The following is a 14,918-nucleotide window of genomic DNA, read 5'->3' as shown; positions in this document are numbered from 1 at the left end:
CCTTAAAGGCCTGGTAGTCTGGTAGAAAATTACAGAAAAACACAAACATATGTACAATAAATTATTAAAGGATTTTTGATAGAAATTTGCTCATTATCCAGACAAATCTCTTTTTACCCAAACTACTTTGTATTCACTCATCACCATACCTCTCCATAGGACACTTCTCCTCTTTTACAAAAGCATTCTAACCAATTTGTTAATTAATCTGTAAATATTCTTCAAGGTTTATTTAGAGTTTCTTCTTCTCAGTTTATAGCTCCTTATAACATTCTAAAAGGATATTGAATAAGTCTGTGCCTAGCCATCCTCTCTGTGCTAGAGAGCATCTCACTTTAGAAAATACACTTTTCTACTTATAAACACTTTGAATTATCAGCATGGACTTGCTTAAATGAAAACAAAATTGAATATTTAATTATTTATATTAAATAAATGAAATTAATACATCTGTAGTTGAATTTAAGAGAATTCAGGGCACAGAAGATGAAAAACATAAATAAAACTATAGAAGATATCTAGATTGAAGGCTAGAAGTGAAAAATAGACAATTCAGAAAAGAAGCAATGTAAAAAATATTGACAAAATAGAAAGATCTGACATACATGTAATTAGAGTTCCAGAAACAAAGAAAAGGGGATGGAGTTGAAGCGGTATTTTAAAGAGTCATCGGCCCTGGCTGGTGTAGCTCAGTGGGTTGAGCACGGGCTATGAACCAAAGTGTCGCAGATTTGATTCCCAGCCAGGGTACATGCCTGGGTTGCGAGCCATAACCCCCAGCAACCACACATTGATGTTTCTCTCTCTCTCTCTATCTCCTTCCCTTCCCTCTCTAAAAATAAATAAATAAAATCTTAAAAAAAAGAGTCATTAAAGTTCTACAAATCCAAAGTACAATAAATACAAAGAAAAGCACACTTGCACATATCATAGTCAATCTTATGAAAACTCAAAGCAAAAAGAAAATTTTAAACGTATGTAAAGCAAAAGGACATATTACCTTCAAAAGAGAAGCAGTGAGTATGAAACTTCTAAGTAAAATGACAGAATCCAGAAGACAATTTAGCAATGTCTTTATAGAACTGAAAGCAACAACAACAACCCTTGACAATTTAGAGTTCTCTGCTTTGAAAATATTATTCAAAATTGAAGTAAAAACTAAATATGTTTTTTGACATATTAAATGTATACATGAATGTTCACAGCATCATTATTCACAGTAATCAAAAGTATAAATGGCCCAAATGTTCATTAACTGATGAATGAATACTCAAAATGTGATATGACCATAAAATGGAATATATCCAACTATGCAAATAAATCACTTAATACAAAAAAATAAAATGAAATGATGCATGCTTCATATATGAGTAGATCTTGAAAACATTATTTTAAGTGAAAGAAGAAAATCTCAAAAGACTACATATTGTTTGATTCCAATTTTACAAAATATCTGAAATAGTCAAGAAAGACAAAAATAGATTAGTGATTGTTGAGCTTTGTGCAGATGCAGATATGGAATGATCGATAATGCACACAAGCTTCTCAGAAGTGAATGAAATGTTCTCTAATTAGATCACAGTGATAGAGAATTCTGTGAATATATTACGGATAGTAACTGAATTATATTCCAATACAGATGATAAAACAAAATATAAAATGTAAAAGGGGCAGGACAGATTTTTAAAAATAATATAATGAGAGATTTGAATGCAAATGCTTCAATAATTATATTAACTATAAATTGACTAAATAACCCAATTAATAAAGATTTTCAAATTAGATAATGAAGACAAATACCTCTTAATATAAGGATTTAAAAATAAATTGAAATTAAAAGAATGAAAAATATATAACTTGAAAACACAAATTAAAAATATATATACATATACACTAGTGCCATTATAAATATAATTTAAAGTATGAAGCATTATTTGAGATAAATGGGGTTCAATACAAAGGAAAATATATCATTTATAATTTGTGCATGATTATATTAACTTAGCCTCAAAATATACAAAGCAAAAATTGCTATACTAGGGGAAGAAAAAACTAACTCACAATTATCATTGAGATTTTTTTCTTAATCCTGGCCTGAGGATATTTTTAAAATTGATTTTAGAGAGCAAAGAAGGAAGGGGGAAGAGAAAGAGAGAGAGAGAGAGAGAGTCATGTCTACATGAGCAAAAACAAATTGATTGGTTGCCTCCCATATACACCCAGACCAGGGTTACAAGTGCAACCTAGATATGTGCCCTGACCAGGGATCACAACCTGAAACCTTTTGGTACATGGGATGAGACTCCAACCAAGTGAGCCACCCAGCCAGGGCTACCATTGAGATTTTAACATGTAATTTTCATAACTGATAGAGCAAGTAGACAAAAAATATCAAAGATATCAAGTATAATATGATTAAAAATGAAATATAATTGACCTAAATAAAACCATATAAAGCAATCTTCAAAACACTTCTTAAAAATGTACACAGAACACTTATAAAAATTACTTATGCTACCATAAAAATTTCTTAATAAATGTCATGGAATTACATAGAGTATGTTCTCTGACTGACCATGAAAGAATTATTTTAAAAATCAATAATAAAAATTAAAAATTTGCTTAGAAAAACAATAACTTCTAAATACACCATGAGCCAAGATATCACAATGAAATGTAGCATATAGTTTAGACTGACTAATGTAAAAATACAGTGTATTGAATCTTCTAGCATTCAGCTAAAACTCTTCATGAAGAAATATTTTGCTGCCTCAAAAAATATATTTAAAAAAATAACAATTTAAAAGTCTGTGATTTAGGGGTCCCTCCAAGATGACATGAAACAGGATAGATCACACACCTCCTACCAAAACCAGACTGGAAATAAAATTAAAGAAGCCCCTGGCTGCTGTGGCCCAGTGGATTGAGTGCCAGCCTATGAACCAAAGGGTCTCTGGTTCGATTCCCAGTCAGGGCACATGCCTAGATTGCAGGCCAGGTCCCTATTGGGGGATGTGTGAGAGGCAACCACACATTGATGTTTCTCTCATTCTTTTTCTCTCTCCCTTCCCTTTTCTAAAAATAAATAAATAAAATCTTAAAAAAATAAATTATAGAGAAAAACAATCACCAGAGTTAACCCGAAGGCTACTTGAAACAGAGACTTTAACCAAAGACAGCCAGTAAACCACCCCTAGACCTGTAGAAAAGGCAGGGTTATCTCAAAAGCACCAGCCCCATTCACATGTGTGGCAGGCCAAGGTAGGGCAGCTGTGGGAGCTTCCCCTTGAGAGGAGAGAAGCCAGAACCCCAAACCAGGCTCCCAAGCACAGACAGCCAGTGCCAAGATCAGCTTATCATACAACAAAACCAGCAGTAAAAGGCCACGGGGACTTTCTCTGCTGGGAAGAGATGCAAACTACTGGAGACAAACCCACCATCTTTTTTCCCCCTTAAAGGGGGAAAGCACAACTTTTGTGTTCATGATTACTCACTGTGGGGCCCAGCAAAGGGAGGGTGGTGGTGAGGACTGGCGTTGCTCAAGGAGAGTCTGGAGTATGAAGCACTGGGGAGAGAATTGAAGGAGAGACTGTGAGATTTTAGGGGCCAGGACATACCTCAATTCCACAGCAGCCATCATCCAAGAGAAGAGCTAGCCCCTCCCAGAGGAAAGCCAACTAACTACCTTACCCTGTGGGATGTTGCTCCCCAGGTCCCTGGAATTCTGCTTGCCACACTTTCGGCAATCTTGTTTGCTCTCTCCACAGTGCAACATTTTTGTTCTTCTTTCAGTTTGGCTCTGTCTTGGTGGGGTTTTTTTTCTCCCTTTCCCCCTGCATCCTGTATCTTAACCCTTGCTGAGGAGACAGTAACATAAACAGACTCAGTGGATGTCAGAGAATTCTGTAGTGTGCAGCCAGCCCATACACCTTTCTGGGAAATAGACTGGTGCTTCCTCTTCATGAGACAGGCACAGAAACACCCTCTTGACACCTGGAAGACATGAAAGCTACATTCTGTAGGCTTACTAGGGGCTTCACACTGCCAGGTTCAGGGAAATAATCACCACAGACTCAGTCAGAAGGAAAACACACTGACCGTCTTCCCTGAAGTTTGAAAGGCACCTGCCATGGGCGTTCCAGGAATCAGAGCCATCTGTTTCTGCCAGAAGCCTTCTCAGAAATTGTTGGGTCTCTGACTAGTCTAAGATTGACAGCAGGCTGGCAGGCACAGACAGGAAGAGGCAGATCCTGCAGTGACATGGGATGTTTTCTGACATACTCCTGGACTCAGTACTGATAAAATTTGGCTTTGCAGAGCAGCTTCACCCATCCTGGGAGCAGTCAAGCCCAGAGGAATCAGCCACAAACTGTGGATTGCTTTTAGTTCAAAAGGTTGCTGAGGGCCAAATGCAGACAGCACCTGATATTGGCTTATACCAGACTCAGACATCAGAGCCATATCCAAAGAGAGAAACCAGGAGGCAAGCACAAAACTCTACTGAGACGAAACTACTTGGTTCTTTTGCATTATTTTTTTTCTTTTTCATAGCTTTTATATGTAGCTGTTTATTTTTATGTATTTTTTTCTTTTTAATCTATTTTTGGTGTTCAATTTTTTTATTTCATATCTCTTATTATACTCTAACCTTTGATTACTCCATTGTTCCCTTCTTCTTACCTTTCATTCTTTTTCTTTTTCCTTTTTTGTGTTTCTTCTCCCCATTTTCCTCTTTCAAATCATTGCTAGTATTAGTTCTTTTTCCTTTTCTCTTCTCATAATCACTTTTCTTTCTTTTGGTCCTCTCATATTCTTTTTCCTTTCCCCTATTTCTACTATGCCATTTCTCTTTCTGCTTGTCTCATTTAACCCGTTTGTTGTTGATATTGGTGTTGTGGGTAGGCTGGATTTGCTTGTCTTGGTATTGGCTTTTGTGTCATTTTGCTTTGTTCTGCCAGCACCTATACACTGTTGTACAAGACAGAGTACGGGTTGAGCCTCTTAGCCAGCCCAGGGGAGTTCCCACTAATAAATGGGCTGAAAACAATTGGGACCAAAATACAACAGGAGAGTTCACATAGTCACACAGAAGACATTCCTAGACTACCTAGATCAAGAGATCAAGGAGTCTGCACCACTGGGCCAAACAGAATCCCTACCACATAAGGCCATACCACAAGGTAAAGCAGAGAAAGGAACTTAGAGAGAAAGGAACTCTGGTACAAAGAGGAAAATGTCAATGAATAAGTATCTATCAATAATCAAATTTAGTGTAAAGTGATTAAATGCTCCAATAAAAGAACATAGAGTTGCAGAATGGTTAAGAAAACCCAACCTGCATATATGCCTATGTGCTGTCTACAAGAGATCCACTTCAGATTAAAAGATATATACAGGCTGAAAGTGAAGGGATGCAAAAATATTTACTGTGTAAATGGATATGAAAAAAGAAAGCTGGAGTAGCAACATATATCAGATAAAATTGTCTTTAAAACAATAGCCATAACAAGAGACACAGGGGATCACTGCATAATACTTCAGGGAATAGTCCAACAAGAGGATATAACTCTTGTAAATATATATGCACCCAATATAGGACCACCTAAAGATATAAAGAAAACACTGGAGAGATAGACAGCAATACAGTCATTGCAGGGGGTTTTAAAACCTCACTGTCAACAATGGGTAGATCTTCCAAGCAAAAAACCAACAAAACCATTGCAGTATTGAGTGACACTCTGTGTCAATTGGATTTAATTGATAGTTACAGAATTTTCACTTTAAAGAAGCAAAATATATATTACTCTCTAACATACATGGATCATTCTCAAAGATAGACCATATGGTAGGACACAAAGCAAGCCTTAACAAATTCAAGAAAATATAAATAATATCAAGCATGTGTTCAGGTCACAATGGACTGAAACTAGAAACCAACCTCAAAGAAAAAACTCAAAACATTCAAACACATAGAGGCTGAATAACACGTTATTAAATAATGAATGGTTTAACAATGGGATGAAGAAAGAAATCCAAAAGAAACAAATTAAAATGAACACAAAACAAGAGAAAACCTATGGGACACAGTGAAGTCAGTCCTGAGAGAAGTTCATAGTAATACAAGCCTACCTAAAGAAGACAGACAAATCTCAAATAAACAACCTAACCCTTCATCTAAAAGAACTAGGGTGACAACAACAAACAAAGCCCAGAGCAAACAGAATTAAGAAAACAAGATCAAAGCAGAATTAAACGACATAGATGCTAAAAAAACAATTCAAAGGATCCAAGGGCTGGATCTTTGAAAAGATAAACAATGTATGCAGAAAAAGCACTTGATCAAATCCAGTACCCATTCATGATAAAAACACTCAGCAAAGTGGGAATAGGGAAGCATATCTCAACATAATAAAGGACATATATGAAAAACTTATTGCCGATATCATACTCAATAGGCAAAAACTAAAAGCATTTCCCTTAAGATGAGGAACAAGAAAAGGGTGTCCACTTTCACCACTCATGTTCCACATAGTACTGAAAGTCATAGCATCAGTGATCAGACAAGAAGAAATAAAAGGCATCCAAATTGGAAAGGAGAAAATAAACTATCATTATTCATAGAAAACATGATAGTGTACATAGAAAACCCTGTGGGCTTCATAAAAAAAAAAAAACCTCAACCCAATAAATGAATTTGGCAATGCATTGGGATACAAATTCATTATTCAGAAAATGATGGCATTTTTTATGAACTATCAGAAATAGAAACTAGAAAATAATTCCCATTTACTATAGCAAAAAGATAACAAAATGCCTAGGAATAAATTTAACCAAGGAGATAAAGCACTTGTATTCAGAAAACTATAGCATACCAAGAAAGAAACTGAAAAAGATACAAATAAATGCAAGCATATACTGTGTTCTTGGATTGCAAGAATTAATATCTTTAAAATGTCCACATTACCCCAAACAATCTATAGATTCAATGTAATTCCTATTAAAATACCAATGGCATACTTCACCAATCTAGAACAAACATTCCAAAAATTGATATAGAACTAAAAACTATCATAGATACCTTCAACAATCTTGAAAAAAAAAAGAACAAAGTTGGAGGGAACATAATACTTGATATCAAACTAAAGTACAAGGCAACTGTAATCAAAACTAGTAATGGCGTAAGAACAGACACATCGATCAACAGAAGAGAGAGCCCCCAAAATAAACCCATGTCTTTATGGTCAATTAATATTTGACACAGGGGTCATGGGTACACAGTGGAGCAAAAACAGTCTCTTCAATAAATGGTGTTGGGAGAACTGGACTGGTATATGGAAAAAAATGAAACTAGACCACCAACTTACATCATACACCAGAATAACACTCAAAATGAATAAAAGACTTAAGTATAAGTCAGGATACCATAAACATCCTAGTGGAAAACATAAGCAATAAAATTTCAGATATCTCATATAGCACTATTTTTGTCAATATATATCCTAGGGCAAGGAAAATAACAGAAAATAAATAAATGGGACTACATCAAATTAAAACTCTTCATGGTTAAAGAAACCATCATCAGAATGAAAAGGGTACCAACAGTAAGAGAGAACATACTTGCCAACATCATGTCAGACAAGAATTTAAACTCCAAAATATATAAAGAACCCATTCCACTCAACACCAGGAAAACAATCTAATTAAAATATGGGCAAAGGATCTGAACAGACACTTCTCCATGGACATGCAGAGGGCCCATAGTCATGAAAAGACACTCAACATCACTGGCCATCAAAGAAATGCAAATTTAAACTACAATGAAATATCAACTCGCATCTGTGAGAATGGCTATCATTAATAAATCAACAAACATCAAGTGCTGGAGTAGATGAAGAGAAAAGAGAACTCTAATGCACTGTTGGTGGGGATGCAGAGTGGTGTAGCCACTGTGGAAAACAGTATGGAATCTTCAAAATATTAAAAATAGAACTGCCCCTTGACTAAGCAATTAAACTGCTAGGAATATATCTGAAGAATCCTGAAACATAAATTCAAAAGAACGTATGTGCCCCTATGTTCATAGCTGCACTATTCACAACAGGCAAGATTTGGAAACAGCCTATGTCTCCATCAGTAGATGAGTGGATTATAAAAATCTGTGGTAGATTTACACAATGGGATGATATACACCAGAAAAATAGAAGGAATTCCTACCTTTTGCAACAGCATGGATGGAACTGGAGACAAGTAAAATAAGCCAGTTGATAAAAGACAAGTACCATATAATTTCACTTACAAGAGGATTCTGATGAACAAACTAAACTAATGAGCAAAACAGAACCAGAAATATAGAATCATAGAATAGACTGACAGCAGTAAGGGGAGAGAGGTAAAAAGGATTAGTCGAAGAACACAGAAGAAGTCCCATGGACATGTACAAAGGTGAGACAATTGACTATAGAAGTGGGGGGCAGGCGGGGTGGAGGTGGGTAAAGGGGAAAAATTGGGACAATGGTAATAGTATAAACAATAAAATGCCAAAATCTAAAAAAAGGCAATGATTTAAATACCCAGCTTAAAAAATTTTTAAAAAGATCAGTACATTATTACGAAGTAGCTAATGACAGAAATCAAATACAAAAGTGGGAATGGATAAAGCTACAATGTTGGTTTTTGAAAGAACACAAAATAGTTTCCATATCATTTTATGAAGACTACATATTTTTATCACAATCTGGTAAGAACAGTATTCTATGTTTGGGAAGGTTTTGTTGTTTTGTTTTTTACTTTCTGTTTTTAGGGCCCAAATATCCCTGTTAATGATCATTTGGTTAGTTCTATTGTTTGGGCATTATTTAACCCCTAAAAATACATCTTTTTTAAAATTTATTTATTTTTTATTGTCAGTTATAGTTGTCTTGTTTTTCCCCATTGCTCTCCCCTACCCTGTCTCCCCACTCCCACAGTCAGTCCCCCCCATTGCCCTTGCCCACGAGTCCTCTATTCCTATTCCTTTGCTTGTCCCTTCTCTTGCTTTCTCCCATTACCCCCTCCCCTCTCCCCTCTGGTCACTGTCAGTTTGATCTTTATTTCCAAGTCTCCAGTTCCATTTTGCTCATTTGTTTGATTTGTTCATTAGGTTCCATTTATAGGTGAAATGAAATGGTATTTATCTTTCACTGCCTGGCTTATTTCGCTTAGCATAATGCTCCCCAGATCTATCCATGCTGTCACAAAGGGTAGGGTCTCCTTCTTTCTTCTTTCTGTGTAGTATTCCATTGTGTAGTATTCCATTCCAAAAAATGTACCAGTTTTTTGATCCACTCATTTACTAATGGGCCCTTAGACTATTTTTAGCCCTTGGCTATTGTAAATAAACCTGCTACCTTAATTTTTGTTTAGAATAAAAAATATCAATCATTAGTTTCCTTTGCATTGTTAGTTCTATGAACATATTAGTTATACACATCACATTTGACTTATCTAGAAATTTCATAAACATTAATTAAAATGCTGATTAAAATATCAGATGATTAATATGTTTTTAATTTATTGATAAATTTAAATATTTATAATTTTATGGCATCATTTATATACATATAAGACATGAGTTGTTAATATATAAATGCCCTCTAAATGTGAGATAATTATATTTCTGTTTGAACAGTCCAACTGAATAGCAGTACAGCATAGAGATAAAGAGGTTTAGACTGAAAGCCAGAATGAGATGGGTTAAATACCTCCTGTGCTACCTCCTCACCTCAGGAAATCAGGCAAGTTACTTAAACTCCTTGTGCCTAGCTGACTTTATCTATAAAAAGATATAACCATAGTACATGCTTCAAACTCTTATTGTGAAAATTAAATAGTCTAACATATATAGATTTATCAGGCTACAATTGTGCAGTATAACTACTCTGCCTTGTATGCAGTAAATGCTCACTAAGTGCTTCCTAGTAGTTATTATTTAGTAATCACATTCAGATGAAAAGAAAACCTGCTGAAACTAAGATACTCAATAATATAGTGGCTTAAGAACATAAAATTAAATCATCTTTCATACATCTTTTCCCAGGTAAGTGGCCAGACCTGGTCAGGACATTTAGAGACCCAGGTTCTTCTCACCATGCTGCTTTGCCACTTGTTAAGGCCTTATTTTTGTCTTCGGGGTCAAGCAAGGTTGTAGACATGGCCATATTCCAGCTGACTGAAAGACAAGAGTGCATGGGGGAGTACACCCTCAGTGCATTAAGCCTCACAATTAGAAAGATTCACAGCATATCCTTTTACATTCCGTGTTCAAAAAATGTTATATCACCACACCTAGCTCTAGAGGAGTCTGGTAAATGCAGTCGATTACTCTCTTACTCAAGAAGAAAGGGAGAGTGAATTTGGGTGAATTCAAGCATCCTGGTCATACTTGGTACCTACAATATGAGGTTTCCCTTGGATGGTTATAGTGGGTAGCATCAACTGATATAAGAAAATGTTGCGACAACCTTTCCCCCTGGATCCCATTATCCCTTCCCACCTTCCTTCTGGTTACTATCAGTATGTTCTTAGTTTCAGTGTCTCTGGTTATATTTTGCTTGCTTGTTTGTTTTGTTGATTAGGTTCAACCTGTAGGTGAGATCATATGGTATTTGTCCCCCACTGTTTGGCTTATTTCACTTAGCATAATGCTCTCCAGTTACATCCATGCTGTCACAAAGGGTAGGAGCTTTTTCTTTCTTTCTGCTCCATAGTAGTCCATCACGTAAATGTAGCACAGTTTTTTGATTCACTCATTTACTGATAGGCACTTGGGCTGCTTCCAGTATTTGGCTATTGTAAATACTGCTGCTATGAACATAGGATTGCATAGGTTCTTTTGGACTGGTGTTTCAGGATACTTAGTGTATAATACCAGCAGTAGGAGAGCTGGGTCAAAAGGCAGTTCCATTTTTAGTTTTTTGAGTATATTCCATACTGTTTTCCACAGTGGCTGTACCAGTCTGCATTCCCACCAACAGTGCACTAGGGTTCCCTTTTCTCCACAACCTCACCAGCACTTGTTCTTTGTTGCTTTGTTTACGATGGTCATTCTGACCAGTGTAAAGTGGTATCTAATTGCGGTTTTACTTTGCATCTCTCTGATGGTTAGTAATACTGAGCATGGGGGTGGCGGTAGGATCAAGAGTGGGAGATGGGGTTGACTAAGGTAGAGGGAAGTGGTATGGGGAAAATGGAGACAACTGTACTTGAACAACTTTTAAAGATTTTAAAAAATTTAAAAACATAAAAAATAAAAATTAACATTATACTCAAGTGCTAAAAAAACAACAACAAATGTTTCCCTAAACAAGTGTTTCCCAGATCACCAATACTTTAAGAAAATCTTTATAAAAATAAGAGGTATATAGGAAAGATGCAGCTCAAGGTCAAATGCAATTAGTATCAATCTGTGCACAGTAAGATACTGAAAATTAGAAAAAAAACATTTACCATATAGAAAAAAATCTTAACAGGTGTTTAAGAAATGATTAAAACACAATTTCCTCAAATTTATGTAAACATGAAACCTTTCTCCAGAACTTATTAATAAGCTCCATAACTGGTATTTTTACGGAACATATTTTAGAAAATTGCTTGTTACTGCCCTGCTTTCCAATGCTTTCATTTTTTAGTTTTATTTAGGTATGCTTTATTACTGCTTTTCTAATATGTATTTATTTATTGAAATATATTTGACATATAACATTGTGTAAATTTAAAGTATACATATTGATACATTTATATGTTATAATACGGTTGTCATTGTATAATTAGTATAAAAACTACACATATTTAAGTATATAATTTAATGGGTTTAAATAAATGCCTAAACCTTTAATACCATCACCACAATAAAGGCAATGAACACATCTATCATCATCAAAAGAGTTCTTGTATCCCTTTGCTAGTTTTTTGTTTGTTTGTTTGATTGGTAACAATACTTAATATAAGATTTGCCCTCTTATGTTCTTAGGTGCCCAACATGCACTGATCAGGCACAGGCCCTGTGCTGTGCAGCAGGCACCTAGAACTTAATTCTTCTCACACAACTCTGATGTGACCCTACTGAGCAGTTCCTCTCTCTTTATTTTTGCTGCATTCTAGAATTTTACCCAGAATAGCAGGGAAATCAAGTCAGCCCCTGCAGTTTCTAGAGCCTGCTGCAGAATGTGCTTGATTGCATTTTATGCCTTATCAGGAAAAGAACATACTATTTATTTCTGACATGGACTGATTTGAAGATAGACTCTAAATACAAGTGTACACATATATAGTATGGTTTTGTAACATTTATTAGGTTCTATATTTTATGCTGTTTTCAATTTGTAGAAACCTTGTGCCCTTTAAAAATCAAGTTTTCATCCAAAGCACATAGGCTGGAGGAAAAAATAAAGCTGCTTGTTGTTGTAATTGTCTGAGTTTAGGTTATTACTCATGCGAGCACAAGCAGCAGAGAAGAAAGATGGAAAGGGGATACTGACAGAAGAAACCAGCAAGACATCAGAACTCCCTCAATCACTAAATTAACCTGGGTTCACCAAAGAGAAATGTTAACAGCAAATCTTTATGCTATGAAGAAACGTTGCCGGTGGCTTCAAACAGGCTATCTTTATGTTAGTTCATATTTAATCATAAGATTGCATCCAAAATAAAATAATGTCAAGGATATTTTATAATAGTAATTTTAATTTTTTTAATTATTTTTGTTTGAGGATGTGAAAATTTGAAAATTGGACTTTGTTAAAATGAATTGCTTCTACTAACATTTTAATTAAGAAAAAAAAATTGAAATTATTAAGGTATGTCATTGTTAATGATATTTCATATAAAAATATAATATAATATAGGACTATTGTTTTCCTCTGCCCTGAAAAGATACAGTGTTCTATTTTTTCCCTTAGGAAATATCTTAATGTCTTCCTTTAAGGTGATTAATTCATATTAAACAGTATCTAATCTAAGTTGTATTCATGATTAAAACTAAACTCTTTAAATTCTGAGTAAAGAAATAGGAATGTGAATAGAAACTAGTGCTGACTGGGGAAGGTTGTGGACTGGAAGCTGAGATATGGTATTTCCAATTTCTAATTTTCTAAAGTTAAATTTGGAACTCAGATATGTATCGTGACCTCAAAAATTTCAGTAACATTGTGGCAACTGTGAATTTGGGAGAAAGTTGTTCTAATTTTTTTCTCCTGCAATGGTAAAGTTAATTTAAGTGTAGCAATAAAAAATGGTGAACTTTGTACTAAAAAAATAAAATTGCCAAGGAAGTTCCTATAAAAAAGGTTTAAAGCAAGGCCAGCTCTAGACAGAGAAGAGTGGCCTAGCAATAAGCTACCAAAAGAGAATCTGCCCGTGAATAACAGCATTTGCTTTATCTCAAACAGCAACTGTTTCTTTCATAAATGATACACTTTCCTGGGTGCAATAGCCTTTGAATGTGAATTTACATAACTGGTGACATAACATGAAATGTTTTTACCCCAAAGAGGAAATGATATGATTAAGCTCACATGCATTCCCATTTTAAATTTTGCAGTGAAAATATTTAAAAACTCATACCATCTCTTTCTTAATATAAGAATTATTCATCTTTTATTAAAATTCATTAAGAGTGAAAAAGCTGAGCTTTTGAAAACTGAACATAGAGGTAAATTAGCTCATTAAAAAAGCAAGTAATTGATCTTGAATAAACAGATACAATGGGCAAACTTAGAGCATCCAGGTAAAGAGGTTGATTTTGGGCATGGTTTCAATTTCATTAACAATTGCTAGTATATGGACTTGGGAGTTTCCAGAAAAGCAGTAGAAAGAAAACAAATTATTTCTTTTCATTCTTTATAGCTTCTGGTCCCCAAACTTGAGTGACAGCTTGGGTGACGAGTACGAGGTTTTCACAAAAGTCTCACCTTCCAGAACAGTTGAGAGAACCGAAGCGAGTGCCCCTATGGGTCAGAGTGCTTCGGTAGGGAAAGTTCCACAGGGCTCACTTCAGTCTTCTCTTTTTGTCAGTGTTCTGGTTCGTGGCTTCCTTTCTGTTTTTTATTTTTATTTTTTATTTTATTTTACTTGTTCAAGTACAGTTTTCTGTCTTTTACTCCCATTCCAGCACTGCCCTGAGCCCTCCTCACCTCCCTCCCATTTCCACCCCTCCTAGTTTTTGTCCATGTGTCCTTTATACTTGTTTCTGTAAACCTTTCCCCTTTCCCTCCCCTCTCCCCTTTCTTGGAAACTTAGAAAAAATGTATAAGGTGAAACAACTACAAAAAAGAAAATCAATTACCACAATAATTTTAGGGCAGAAATGTCCTAAAATTATATTTCAGAAATGTGTGTTTTTGAAATTATGTATTAATCAACCTTTTAAAGCATTATTTACCCTTAAGTGATGTTTACAAAACTACTAGCCAAATATATAAAGGATTTCTAAGAGGCAAATCTGAGAACAAATTAGGTAAGCTAATTATCATACTTAAAATATAATGACTAATACTGCACCAAAAGGCTTTCTCTGGATCTAAAAATATTGCTGTAGGAAAATATATATATGTATATGGAAAATCAGATATTAATGCTTTGTTAATTGATAAAAACCTAAATACTCATACATTAAAATAACAGATTTCTTGTTTACATGGCTTTTTAACAGCAGTTACAATACATTCATTTAAACAATTACTCTCAAATCAAATAGTGCTTATTTCACAGTCTCATAGCACATCAGTTCTGGAATGCTCTGAAAACAAATTGGAATGCTATTCAAGACACAAAACTGTAGATATGTAAAATGTAAAAATGCATATGCACCTTTTAAAAATGCCTGACCTATAAAACAAGGTATATAGCTCAGGAAAAAGCTGAGTCATTGATGTCTTTCGTAA

This window comes from Phyllostomus discolor, chromosome 6 (genome assembly GCF_004126475.2).
Source record: "Phyllostomus discolor isolate MPI-MPIP mPhyDis1 chromosome 6, mPhyDis1.pri.v3, whole genome shotgun sequence".
In the NCBI taxonomy this organism is placed as follows: Eukaryota; Metazoa; Chordata; class Mammalia; order Chiroptera; family Phyllostomidae; genus Phyllostomus; species Phyllostomus discolor.
The sequence above is the reverse complement of the archived record's forward strand: the minus strand, read 5'-3'. Positions refer to the sequence as shown.